Source organism: Elephas maximus, chromosome 10, assembly GCF_024166365.1.
Source record: "Elephas maximus indicus isolate mEleMax1 chromosome 10, mEleMax1 primary haplotype, whole genome shotgun sequence".
In the NCBI taxonomy this organism is placed as follows: domain Eukaryota; kingdom Metazoa; phylum Chordata; class Mammalia; order Proboscidea; family Elephantidae; genus Elephas; species Elephas maximus.
Window position 1 is genome coordinate 79,411,549 of NC_064828.1, and position 13,914 is coordinate 79,425,462.

Genomic DNA, 13,914 nt, shown 5'->3' on the forward strand with positions numbered 1-13,914 from the left:
CAGGTGGTAGATGCGCATGAGATGTATTGGCTGGGAATCTAACTTGGATCTCTAGCATGGAAGGCAAGAATTCTACCACTGAACCACCAGTACCTCAGCATCCATAAAACCTTCTTTTCATAAAAATGGGAAAATATCAACTGTATTGCTGCTGCCCATCAAAATACCAATACTGTAAACCCTGGGCAGTGCAAACAGTTAACTTGCTTAGCTGCTAATTGAAAAATCCGTGGTTCCAGTCCACCCAGAGGTCACTTGGAAGAAAGTTCTAGTGATCTGCTTCAGAAGAATCAGCCATTGAAAATCCTGTGGAGCACAGTTCTTTTCTGACACACATGGGGTGACTATGAGTTAGAATCTACTGGATGGCAACTGGTTACACAAAAGAGGGCTATAAGCACTAAGTGAAGAATATAGTTAACCCTGAGTCTGTCTAATATCTTTTCTGTCAGAAGTGGGAGATTACTAATATTCCTTGTAATCGAGTTTTCCTGTTGTGGAAAACATGTATGTAAAATGTAAAAAATAATTTGTCCACAGAATTATTAAGCCGCCAGTCTGATCTCACTTTTTTTGCTTTCTCTGTCTTCTCATTTTCTGCTTTTAGTGCACTGAGAGCAACTTATAGAAAGACAGTGGAAAGGTAGTCTTCCCCGGTGTTTTCAGTGTTTAATCAACAACTTCCAGTTCTAAAAATTCAGCATAGAAGTTATTTTTTAATGTATTCTGAGTAAAATATAGCTTCTTGTTTCCTCATGTTACTAAAAACAACGTAAAAGGATTGATTTTTTTTTAAAAAAAGGACTTCATTCATAGAATGATAAAATATTCAGGCTGGAACGTGCATTAGAGAGCATCTATACAAACAGTCTAATTTTTCAGTAAAGAAACTCAGGCTCAGAGAGAACAGCCAAAAAGGAATAGGATTAAGTTCTCAATACTTCCATTCTTCTTTTTAACTACATGACAGTGTTCTTCTTCGAGTAATAAATTAAAAAAAAAAAAAAAAAAGATAATGTATCAAATGATATTAACTTAAATTTTAAAAACCTAAACTAGAGAAATAGTAGATGCCAGATTCTATCTCTTTGGTCCCTAGTCCTGCTTAGACAAAAATTGTCTTTATACAGTTGCACTTATCCTACATCTTTTACTTTCGTTCTTTTAGATATGTATATCATTAGGCTTAAAACTTTCCTTTGGTTATTGTTTTACTCCTCATTAAAGAAAATAGAGATTAGGAAACTCCCTAGAGTAGGAAATTAATCTATATGATTCCAGAAATCACTTTTATTTAAAAAAGTTTATTTCTATTATTAAACACAGAATGTTCAGATAATTATTGCTATCATTTGACACCAAGGCAATTTCAGAAAATATGAATATAAACTTAAGTTGGAAAGAAATTTAATAATGCTCTACCTATTATAAAAATTAAGTCTTACTGGCCTCTTGTAATTTCAGGGAAGTTTCTCTTAACATCAGTTTTTAGAAAAATCTAACTGTGTATGCCAAATCACATTTAGACTGAACTCCCAGTCCTTTTAAGGAAAAAGTTGAAAATGGCCATTCCTACTTTTCCTCTAGAAAAAAAATGCTGTCAGATGGATTGTTTTCCTTCATGTGCTTGTTTTCCCATCATTTATAAATTAATCAGATGTCATTCATAAGTAAGCATACCCTTCATGCTTGGATAACTTCTTTGTCAAGTAGTTCTACCTATGATGATATAAAATAATAATGAGGTTTGTATTCAGCTTTTGAGTTGGATCAAACTCAATTTTTTAGTGCAAAAGAGGATTAGAATTAGACCTATGAGGCACACTAGTTAGGTGTTTAGTAAACATCACCATATATAAAAACATAGTTCAGTTTATTCAACAAATGTTCATTAGCTGTCTACTAAATATCAGGTACAATGTTAAATCCTGGAAATACAAAGATGACTAAAACAAAACTTCTGCCACATGGAACTCACAGTCTGCCGCAGGAGAGTGATAGTAAACATGTGGTGCTTGTCTCTTTATTGGCTCCTTAGCAGGCTTGACTTCCATTATTAGTTCCTTGAATATAAACGTTAGAGTTTTAGTCTTTGGCCCTTTCACATCTTGCACATTCACTTCAGATGACCTCATGCATGCCAGTGGTTTCAAATACCACCTATGCAATTATTTCTAATTCTGTATCTCTGCTCAGACATTGTTTATTTCCAACTCATATACCAATTATATTACATACCTCCTACTAGTAAATTCACATTGTCAGGAAGGATCAGTCTCTGGAGAAGAGTATCATTCTTGGTAAAGTAGAGGGTCAGCAAAAAAGAGGAAGACCCTCAACAAGATGGATTCATACAGTGGCTGCAACAATGGACTCAGCATAACAACGATTGTGAGCTTGGCGCAGGACCAGGCAGTGTTTCATTCTGTAGTACATAGGGTTGCTAAGAGTTGGAACTGACTCGACGGCACCTAACGACAACAGCACTAGTAAACTTATCTGCTGCAAAAGACCTCTTTAAAATGTTGAGAAGCAAGATGTCACCTTGAAGAGTAAGGTGCACCTGGCCCAAGCCATGACGTTTTTAGTTGTCTCCTATGCATGCGAAAGCTGGACGATGAATACAGAAGACCAAAGAAGAATTGACACCTTTGAATAGTAGTGTTGGAGAAAAATATTGAATATACCATGGACTGCCAAAAGAACAGACAAATCTGTCTTGGAAGAAGTACTACTAAAATGCTCCTTAGAAGCAAGGACGGCGAGACTACATCTCACATACTTTGGTCATGTTGTCAGGAGAGATCAGGCCCTGGAGAAGGACATCATACTTGGTAAAGCAGAGGATCAGTGAAAAAGAGGAAGACCCTCAATGAGGTGGATTGGCACAGTGGCTACAACAATGGGCTTAAGCGTAGCAAGGATTGTGAGGATGGCACGAGACCAGACAGTGTTTTGTTCTGTTGTACATAGGGTCGCTATGAATCAGAGCCAACAACAACAACTAGTAAATTTAAAATGACCAAAACTAAACTTATTTTAGGTCCTTATTACTAATTTCCTAGATTACTGCAACAGTCTCCCTGCGCCAATTAGCATCTTCCCAATCCATTCTCCAATTTGATGGCAAAGTAATCTGTTTAAATGGAAAATTTGTTGTTAGCATTCCATACATACAATTCTTAAGTAGTCTTCCCCATAACCTCAAGATAATATCCAAACTCCTTGACAAGACATATAAGACCCTTTCTTCCTACATTTTTCAGTTTCTTCTCTTACCTCCTTCTCATCAGCTCTTGCTTTTTCCCAAATCTGCCATGCTGTCTCTTACCTCTTGTTCTCCTTTATCTCTAAGCCTTTGCCTATATTATTTTTGCTTGGAACAACTTTATCCTACTTTTTTGCCTGGCTAGCTACTATGTATTCTTTAAGATCAGATTTATGAAGTCTCTCCTTTATGAAAACTGTTTGGAAGTCAACCCCCTCCTTTTCCTACCTGGGTTAATTAGTCTTCCTCCATGTTCCCATAGTATCTTGTTCATGTGTTTTATTTAAGAGAACTGACTGACATATTTGTTTACTATCTGTCATTATGGCCTAATAAATGCTGTAAGTGTGAATCACTATAAACTGAATTGTTATAAATCAAGAACAACTTGTAAAAACTCTATTGTTGATGAAAAGAGGATTCTCCCCAGAAAAAAAGGATGAGAAACTCATTCTCAATGAACATTAAAATGTTACGTTTACTAAGGATATTTTCTTTTTAATGAGCAAACCTTCATAGTTCATTTTGGTTTCCGCTAGATGCACCTCTATTCTATTTCATCCATCAATCACTGAGTAAGAAAAATATTTTGGGGGAGCTGAAAGGCTTTCACAGTTCTCTGAAATCCCAAATATTTTGCTTATGTGAATACTCTAACAACTACAATTACAGAAGCCCCTAGAGAAAAATCCATGTGTTGTGCGAGAGATCCTGAACCATTGAATCTATGACCACTGTGGGACTGTACCATCTCTAAGATGACTTTTTATATGTCTGATAAGGTTCAACAGTGATCTCTAAAAACTAGGCATAAATCATTACCAGAAATGCTGGAGGTGGTTGCTCTGAAAGTTATATCTATGACATTATGAAGGAATTTTGGAGGATAGTATATTAAATACTTAAACACTTATAATAAGAGGATAATTTGGGTATCAAGTGGTCTCTCTTATTTTAAAAATGAGAAAACTGAGGCCCAAAGAGATATGATAATATTCTTTAAAATTAGACAGATAGTTATAATTAAAAAAAAAAAAAAATTTTTTTTTTTTTAGAACCCAGGTCTCTTGACTCCCAGTCTGGTGTTCTTTCCACTATACCACACAGCATCTCAAATCAATATGAAAATTATTCATCCAAAGCAAGTGCTTAGATGTGCATGCATGTACAAAGTGTTTTTTGTTTGTTTTGTTTTTTAATCTGTTTTGGCTATAAATGAATTTTCTGTTGTCTCTGGTCTGTTCTTTAACGTATCTATTTTCAGCTTCTATCTGCAAGCAAGACCTTTAAGGAGCAAGAAGTATCCCACTGATTATAAATAGCCTTCCTTTGGTTTCTTGGAAGAGGCATACCTAGCATAAAAATGGATGATAATATTTGTGAGACTGTCATTTGGGATTCATCTGCTTGTAAAATGCATGACAGGAATAAATTACAGCCTCACATTTGATATGGTACTCTAGCTGCTTCAAGGTAGATTAAAATATTCCAGCACTATTCCCTGCAATTCCCAATTTTCTTACTTAACAATGAAAAAAATAAACAGCTTTTAATGGAAAGGATTCTGCGTTCTTTGGAGCTTTATTTTAGATTATGAGCTCCAAACTTCTTATTTGGGATTCCATGACTTCAGCATCTAACCTGGGTTTTTTGTTTTTGTGTAAAAGGTTTCAGCAATTCTAGTCAAGGAGACTTTAAGCTTTGCTGTTGGCACTCAGTTTGAAGCAGTGAAGTTTCCCTTTTAGAACCCTGACCACCACGCAGAGGCCATGTTCCTGTCTCTGACTTATAAGTTAGCTGCTAAAGATAAGCATCTCTCTTAAACAGAGATCCCCTGCCCTCTAGAAGAAATTCAGAAGCTCCTGATTTCAAGTAGCAGAAAATCCTCACCAAGATGATTCAATTGTCATGTTCTTTAACTCCTCCTGATTGTTCAGGCGCTGGCAGGGAATAAGAAAGAAGTTAGTTATACTGGGGGGAACTTTGCCATCAGACATACTCTCTACCTTGCTCTGTCTACCTATTACTAGCTGAGAGACCTTGTACAAGCTATGTAACTTTCCAGTCTCATTTAAAACTTTTGCTATGATACAAAGGAGTGAGTATGGCAAGGATATGAATTTTAGGGGGGCAGAGGGTGGAATGTCATGAATTGAATTGTGTCCCCTCAAAATATATGTCAGTTTGGCTAGGCCGTGATTCCCAGTATTGTGTGATTGCCCACCATTTTGTCATCTGATGTGATTTTCCTGTGTGTTGTAAATCCTACCTCTGTGATGTTAATGAGATGGGATTAGGACAGTTATGTTAATGAAGCAGGATTCAATCTACAAGATTAAAAAAAAAAATTTTTTTTTTTTTTTTTGGTTGTGTCTTAAACCAATCTGTTCTGAGATATAAAAGAAGTGAGCAGAGAGACCTGGGGACCTCATACTACCAGGAAACAAAAGCTGGGAGAATAACACGTCCTTTTGTTGCTAGGAACTCCAGGTTCTGCTCAGTTAGACTCAGTCTGAGGCCAAAATGACAGAGACTAAGTTGGGGAGAAGAAAAGGCAACATCATTGGTTGGCCAAGCAAGGAGACAGTCAGGCTGCTTGCTGTCCAAGTCTGCCTATCTGAAAGGTCTCAGGGGAGAGGTTTTATGGGATTAAGGGCAGGAAGTAGGGGTGCATCTATGTTTCACAGGCTGGGGCTCTATAAATTTTTATTTAAAGGGGCAGGTCAATTTTTATTCTGTACACAAGTGCACTGGGTGGGGAAGGTGGTTTAGTGCTGATCAAACTCCTTGCTCTCTAATTAAGTCCATGCTGTCTTTTTTTTTTTTTTTTTGAGAAAGGTTCCTGTCTTCTTCCAGATCAGGTGGCAGGTGACCTTAGGTATTAAGATGGTGTCAGAAACTAGTTCCTGCTCATTTCTTTTGTCAGCTAGTTGAAGGAAGTCTCTGCAAAGAAAACAACTTCAGGACATAGGGCAGAGACAGAGTAGGAACTACTTGTGAGCCCCGTTTTACTTTGGACCCAGAGTCCCTGTACTGAAAAGCTCCTAGGCCAGGGGAAGATTGATGACAGGGACCTTCCCCCAGAGCCGACAGAGAGAGAAAACCTTTCCCTGGAGCTGGCACCATGAATTTGGACCTCTAGGCTCCTAGACTGTGAGAGAATAAATTTCTCTTTGTTAAAGCCATCCACTTGTGGTATTTCTGTTACAGCAGCACTAGATAACTAAGACAGAATTTGGAAATAATATCTGCCCAATAGAGTTATTGTGAGCTACTGTTAAAGGAGATTTTATGTATATATATATCATCCAGCTTTCACTAATCTGCTATATTTGGAATTTTGTAGCTGGTACCCTTCCTTCCCTTCTCCACGTGGGATTCTAAGATCATAGCCCTGGAGTAAATGCTTATAAATTACAGAGACTAAAAACTAGAATAATTTGGTTCTGTTTTGTTGGCCCACATAACAATCTCTGGATAACGTATGCATTTTAATGTAATTTAATTTGTATTTTACCCACCCAGGTCATTCAGGCATGCGTTCCCTATCTACTTAGAAAATATAATTAAATAGCAGTATTCATTGTTTTTGTGCTTGTCTCTGGTTAATCTATAGGAAACAGAAGCAGAGAATTGAGATAGTTATTTAAATATATATATATATATATAATTTTCTCTTTTTTTTTTTCCTATCCAAATTACTACCTCCAGACTAATAAGGTCTTCACCTGGGATGACCTTATCTACTTACAGATATCTCTTGGAGTTTTGGTCTGTGCTGTCATTTGCTGTAGATCTCTCCATAAATGTGGCCCCTTGAACTCATTCACAGTTCCCTCTGGGTATCCTCATCTCTTTAGACTCTTTATTCCATGAACTTCATTGCACCAGTAAAATACACACATTTCATCATGTATATTCTTCCACTTCTGCAACTTATTACATCATTACCTTTATACTTCTCCCTGCATTCTTCAAATATAAAAAGAAAAAGAATTTGCATCTCATTAAATCCCTCTCTATATATACTTGTGATATGCGTGTGTATGTATCATCACAACCTGTGGGTATGAAGAACAGCACAATTACCTGAAGATTATATTACCAGTCTGCTGTCTGTATATGTGCTTTCAGGTGCATTTTTCCTCCAGGATGGTGGATACCAGATACATGCTTTTACCATGGTACTCACTACAGCCCTTGTATGAGTTATTTTTGTAATTAAAGATTGAGTAAATTTACTCATTCACATAGGAATCAGACCTTGGCCTAATTATCCCTATGTGGTAACCTGGTAGACTAATCTTCCTATTTCACACTCTCATGCATAGCATTATATGTTTCCGTATGTATCTTCCTTTTAAAAAATGTTATAAATGCTGTAAGCAATTTTGATAGAAAATCCATATTTAATCAAAAAGGTAAGGAGAATTAATTTTTCAGTAAGATTACTTTGTCAATTTACACAACTTTTATTAAATACACCTGCTGTTAAAACAAGGTACAGTCTTTATTGGTTCTTAGTTTTTCATTCTTTTGGGGTACTTTATTATTTTTTACATTTTAAATATGCATGCCTTATTTGATATGGAGCCTTGGTGGCACAGTGGTTAAGAGCTTGACTGCTGACCAAAAGGTCAGCAGTTCAGATCCACCAGCTGCTCTTTGGAAACCTATGGAGCAGTTCTACTCAGTCCTATAGGGTATTTGGTATAGCTTATTGAGTAAATTTTTTATTTGTACCTATTTTGAAACGCTATATAGTCTAGTAATAACATCAAGTTAGGTTTCAGAATGAAAGCAATGTAAAAAAAATGTTTCATTTAAAATGGAAAGAAAATAGGAATATCTAATTCCTGTGATAATTTCTAGCATTGTATTGGTAGAATCATGAAGATACATGTAAATATCCCGAGATTTCCAAGCCACAGGAGAAAAGATAGTGCAGATACAGAGACAAGTGGCAGTAAACGATTTGCCAGTATCTGGAAGAGACTTGAAAACCAAAACCGAACCCGTTGCTGTCAAGTCAATTCTGACTCATAGCGACCCTGCAGGACAGAGTAGAACTGCCCCATAGAGTTTCCAAAGAACAGCTGATGTATCTGAACTGCTAACCTTTTGGTAGCTCTTAATCACTAGCCACCGGGGTTTCCACAAGAGGAATAGCAGGAATGAGAACTTGGTAATAGCTTTTTAAATTTGAATGGATTAGCTTTCCCAGTAGAGCATCCAGTGCTATGGTAGTTAACCTTCTGGACTATTTTCTCAAGTAGACTTTGCACCTCTTGGCAGGCTGTTAGCTCACCCCAAGCAGCAGGGGTTATGTGTCAGGGAAACCCTAATCTTCCTTTCATTTAATTGTGAAACAAAAACGTAAGAAGAAAATCAGAGACACAAGAATTATAATTGTAATCAATGTCCCTCTTTGTAATGTGTCTGAATGTGCAGAAGACTGGGATAGATTTGTAATTTTAAAACTTTACCTCAATTTCTTCGAAAACAGGATTTCTTGAATATGGCTAAAAATTTGTTTTCTGTTTCTGTTAACTCCTTTTCTGCAGAGTCTCAATTTACCTCATTAACTTGCTTAAAAAAAAAAAATCAACTATTAATATCTTCTCATTGGAAAATAACACTGACTGATTCTGTAATTCTGTTGCAGTCCTGTGACTGAAATCTCTTACTAATTTCTCTACTTGGATTTTAGCAATATGGGCATACTCCAGAGTATTTATTCAAAGTCAATAGCATAGTTGTTATATTTTGTATGTAATTTTTCTTGGATACCATCAAGGAGCTTTGTTTCATCATACATTTTTTTTCTTTTTATAAAATATTTATGACATATTAATCTTATTTTCTATTTTTTTCTTAATAGCCACATTACTATCCTAATATAAGAACAATCAATGTTGAAAAAGTTAGGAATTATTTTTAACATAGTAGGATATATAGCTCAAAATTTATGGAAGTTATACTAAGGAAATAATTTTTTTCTTACAGAGCATGTGACAATTTATACAACAATGATTGAGAAACTACCTCTAAAGAAGAGTATAAATTGTTCAAATTATAGAAAGAACATTTTGTTTGTTCGTACCAAATCCTAACAAACAAGTTCACTGGGTATAAGTGCTATGCATTTGTCACTGACAGCCTACTCATCTGACCTGGATGTGAAAAGGTTTCCATCAAGTACAGAAAGGAGGAAGCACTTGTTTGTAACTGAAACATTTTCAGTGACCTCAGAACATTTTAAGTATTTTTTAAAACTAATATTTCCACCCCAAAATATATTTTGCACTTTAATTAATGTAAAAACAGCATGGGGGAGGTGTCTGACCTCCAACCCCACAAGGGGGGAGGAGAACCAAGATCGATAGTACAAGGCTGACTCCCATGAGGTGGAGGCCAGTCAAGCCTCCTCTCGCTGCCATCTTTACTAATTTTGACATCTACTGTCCCTCCCACTGCATCCTCTTCTGGGTTCAATAATTCATTGCAATGGCCACACAACTCAGAGACCCACTCACGTTTGTAGGGTTTATTATAAGGGAAGTAACAGTTACAATTCAGGCTCAGGAACGCTCAGGATACAGTTCTTTCTTCAGGACAGCCTCTCCCCATCTGTGCTCACAAACATGCCTCTCCCTGGCTCTCAGCTTTCTCTCTCCATGGGCCAGAAGGCCCACCACGCGGTCTCCTGCTGCTGGGTCTCTCCCGTGGGTCTCTCCCTCCTTGGTGGTGGTAGACTTCTCCTCTGCTCCAGAATTCGGTCTCTTTTAAGGCAAAACTGACCAATCCCCTTGATAGGCCACAATTACCCTATCACACTGTCACCTGGGTGGGAGTTAAAAGACCATGGCTAGAAAGGCCACACACAGAAGTAATTAATTGCATCACAATTAAGTTAAATGCTTGTTACAGTCACAGTTATTTTTTAAACTTTAGTATTTTATACCTAGAAATGAATATATGTAACAGATGTAAGTTAAGGCACCCCACTATCCAACCTAAGAACTAATTCATTACCCCTTCTCTTGCATCTTTGTATATTGCTAAATCATGACTTAGTCATTTCTGGTAATAAGAATATTTGTATTTATTCCAAATTCTGTAACCTTGAGCAAAGCTTTTCTGTTTTATGACATAAGATCTGCAGTGCTTTCCCTTACTCATCACACTGGCACATAATGAGCATTCTTAGATGAGCAACACAGTAACATTTCAAACAAGCTGTGTTCTGTAAGCATAAAGATTTTATTGTACTATTCTATAAATATGATTTCTGGAGTAACTAAAGGTTAATTGTACTGGCTTTTACCAAAGGAGATCTTACACCCTGAATTATTTACTCCTTCTGATTTGAAGCCTACAAAACATAAGTGAGATCCATAATATGCCAAAATTTGGTCTAGTTAGTCATTCAAACTTATGCTGAAGATATGGGGAACACATTATACTGAGAATGGCCTGAGGGTACCCACCATGTTAAATGTTTATTTTAGTGTCTATAAAAATAATCATAAAGTTTTCTATATTATACTTTAAAAGTTTTTTAAAATGATGTAGCCACTGAAATCTAAGTATACTTCACTTTTCTTAGCAGTCCTCTCAATCCTTGGCATTACCTAATATTGTTCGTACCAACTGTCATTTGGCCAAAGTAAGTGTATGTCTCAAGACTGCCCTCTCAACTATCTTGGTGAGCACATGGATAGGTGTGTTAGGTAAAAAAAGCCTTTCATACAGACTAGGTGCGATGGTAGCTTTTAAATGTGCCTGTGTCAGTGCTGTCACCGTGAACATAAATAAACTTTTGAGGAACTTATAATCAGTAGCAAAATGACTGCTATCCATGTTTTATATTAGAAAGTCTTAAATAATATCTTTCCCTTTCAGCCTTCTGTTACCTACCACACTCTTCTTGCACTCCTAATTCATGCAACTGATAGTATCTTAGTTAGGCAAAGTGAAAGAGACAAGGAATCAATTTTCTGAACTTGGAGCATTCCCCTTGACTTCCTCCAAAGCCTTCTTAGAACTGTGTAGGGAGCTTTACAACTGTGAAATCATTTTGATGAGTAATTTTGAGAAATTACAAGATGCTTTTCCCTTTTACGTCCAAAACCCACTCATTTCTCCTAACAAATTAGGCAGCGGGAAGAGATTATTATCTGGGTAAGGATAAATGCCTGACCCATCAAGTTAAATATTTCCCTTTTAGCCTTTAGAGAACACATTTGAGTTCAATACTCACAAGTCATACTTAACTTTAAAAATTGCTCTCTGTCTTGATTTCCCACAGATGTATGACTATTGTCAGCCATTTGAATCTATAAAGACTCTTTCTGAAGATATTTTTTAGGCCAGTCATCCCATTGTAAAAAAGCATACTTTGGCTATTAGGGAATTCATTAATGACTGTTATTATGTGGGAACCTGGATCTTACACCAGTGTCCTGCTGACAACATAAAAACCCTTTTGGCCCACCACTTCTGCCTCTGGTCTTCTTGCAGCACAAGTAAGCATAGCATACAAAACAACGTAAATCATCAGCCAGTCCTTTCCACTCCTTCCTTCTTATCCCCCTCTTGAAGATCACTTAATTGTATATATGGTCCAGGATCCCCAGTGATGCATAGTCCTGCCTGTAAGATTTCTCACCCTCTACACAGCCCAGAAACATGCATGTTTGTTTTATGATCTTCATCAAAATTGAATATATTCTTTATTTTACAGAGCTTTTGGAATATAGTGTGTGGGAGGAAGTAAAACAGAATGGACATTATTTTCTCATACTCTAAAAGCAGGACCATAGCTCCTTGGCACACAGCGTAACTTTCGGCAAAATGCAATGCTCACTGCAGTCTGTCAAGAGCCACAAACTCCTACCACCAAATGTTCCTAAGCAAGCATATTAGTCATATTAATTATATACTGGGGAAACTGTCTTTTTCTTATTGTAAATGGGGCCCTCATTGGAATGGGACAACTGGGAAACAGGAATTTTGCTCATGTTTTCCTCAAATTACATCTCCCAGTAAGTCCTCTGGTTCCCACAGCTTTGGGAGCTCAATGTTTTTTTCTACAGAATGCTAAGCTTAAAATGTTCATAATATTCAGGTGAGAAATCATTTCTGCCTGGTTCCTGTTTATGTTTGGAGACTGAGACTCCTTTTTTAAAATTATATACCCAAAGTTTATTCAACACTAAAACTTACACTTCACGTATGGACAAAGGGAAGGAATTGTTTAGCATCTATGTAAGTATATCTGTATGTCTCTATATCTATCTATACATGCAAAAGAGAGAATGTTCCATTTGGAGAAGTAATTTGCAACACTACTAATATACCTTTTAAGTTCCCAAGTGGGTCATTTGGTCAGACATCCATTGTTTAGTCTGAAACCCTTCTAAGAGATGTGGATATAGTGACTTGTGTAGCAGAGAGGTACACTGACATTTATTCCTTCAGTTCTTTTGTATCTGCTGCCATCTGGGAGCCCTTAACCATTTTCTAAGCAATTGAGTATTTGTCTCCAATATATCTTCTCCCTCAGCTTTGGCTTTTGACCAAAACTTGTTTTTCTCTTTGAAGAGACTTAACCTCTGCTATTAAGTTATCTTGATACCAACCTCAGTGGCAGAGCTAATCTGGTAGGGATCTAAATCACCTTAAAGATAGCAACCCTTGTATTTGTGACAGCGTGAGTTCCAAATGAAAAACTAGCCATTTATATATGTTTTTAAGTTTATATTAATAACCTTAACTAGTTATATATGTTGTTAAATTTATATTAAAAACCTTAACTAAGTATGGAGCAGTTCTTTTTTTCCAAACGAAATGTTTTATTTTCTTTCCATGATGCTTAAAAAGGTCTATAAAGACAAGATGGTATATGTGTGCTACAGATATTATTTTCTTGATTCTTCTAAATATATGTCTGAATATAGTTATATGTTGAAATGAGAGAAATATTATTCTTTTTAAAAAATATTTCTTGTCCTTGCCTTAGAAAAAATAACACACTGGCTGGTCTGACAGGGATCACAATAGAGGGTCCTGGACAGAGCAGGAGAAGATGTAGAATAAAATTCTAACTCACAAAAAAAAGACCAGACTTACTGGCCTGACAGAGATTGGAGAAACCCCAAGAGTATGCCCCTGGACACCCTTTTAGCTCAATAATGGTGTCACTCCTGAGGTTTACCCTTTAGCCAAAGATTAGACAGGCCCATAAAATAAAATGAAACTGAAGGGGCACACCAGCCCAGGGGCAAGGACTAGAAGGCAGGAGGGGACAGGAAAACTGGTAATAGGGAACCCAGGGTCAAGAAGGGAGAGTGTTGACATGTTGTAGGGTTGTTAACCGATGTCATAGAACAATATGTGTACTCACTGTTTGATGAGAAGCTATTTGTCCTGTAAACCTTCATCAAAAAGTACAATTTAAAGAAATGGTTAAAATGGCAAATATTGGTTATATATTTTAACCACAATAAAAAAAAAAATGGGAGAGAGATGGGCAAAAGGTTTCCACAGGCACTTCTTAAAAGCACGTATATAAATGATAATAAGCATATGAAGAGATGCTCAACATTATTAATTATGGAGAAAATAAAATGAAAACCAGTATG

General features: G+C 36.5%; 1 protein-coding gene across 5 annotated transcripts in view; it reads left to right on the plus strand.

Moving 5' to 3' along the window:
• The window catches only part of GPHN (gephyrin), a 569,154-nt gene that overhangs the window by 450,452 nt on the left and 104,788 nt on the right, over positions 1–13,914 (plus strand). The gene's annotated exons all lie outside the window — the stretch shown is intronic.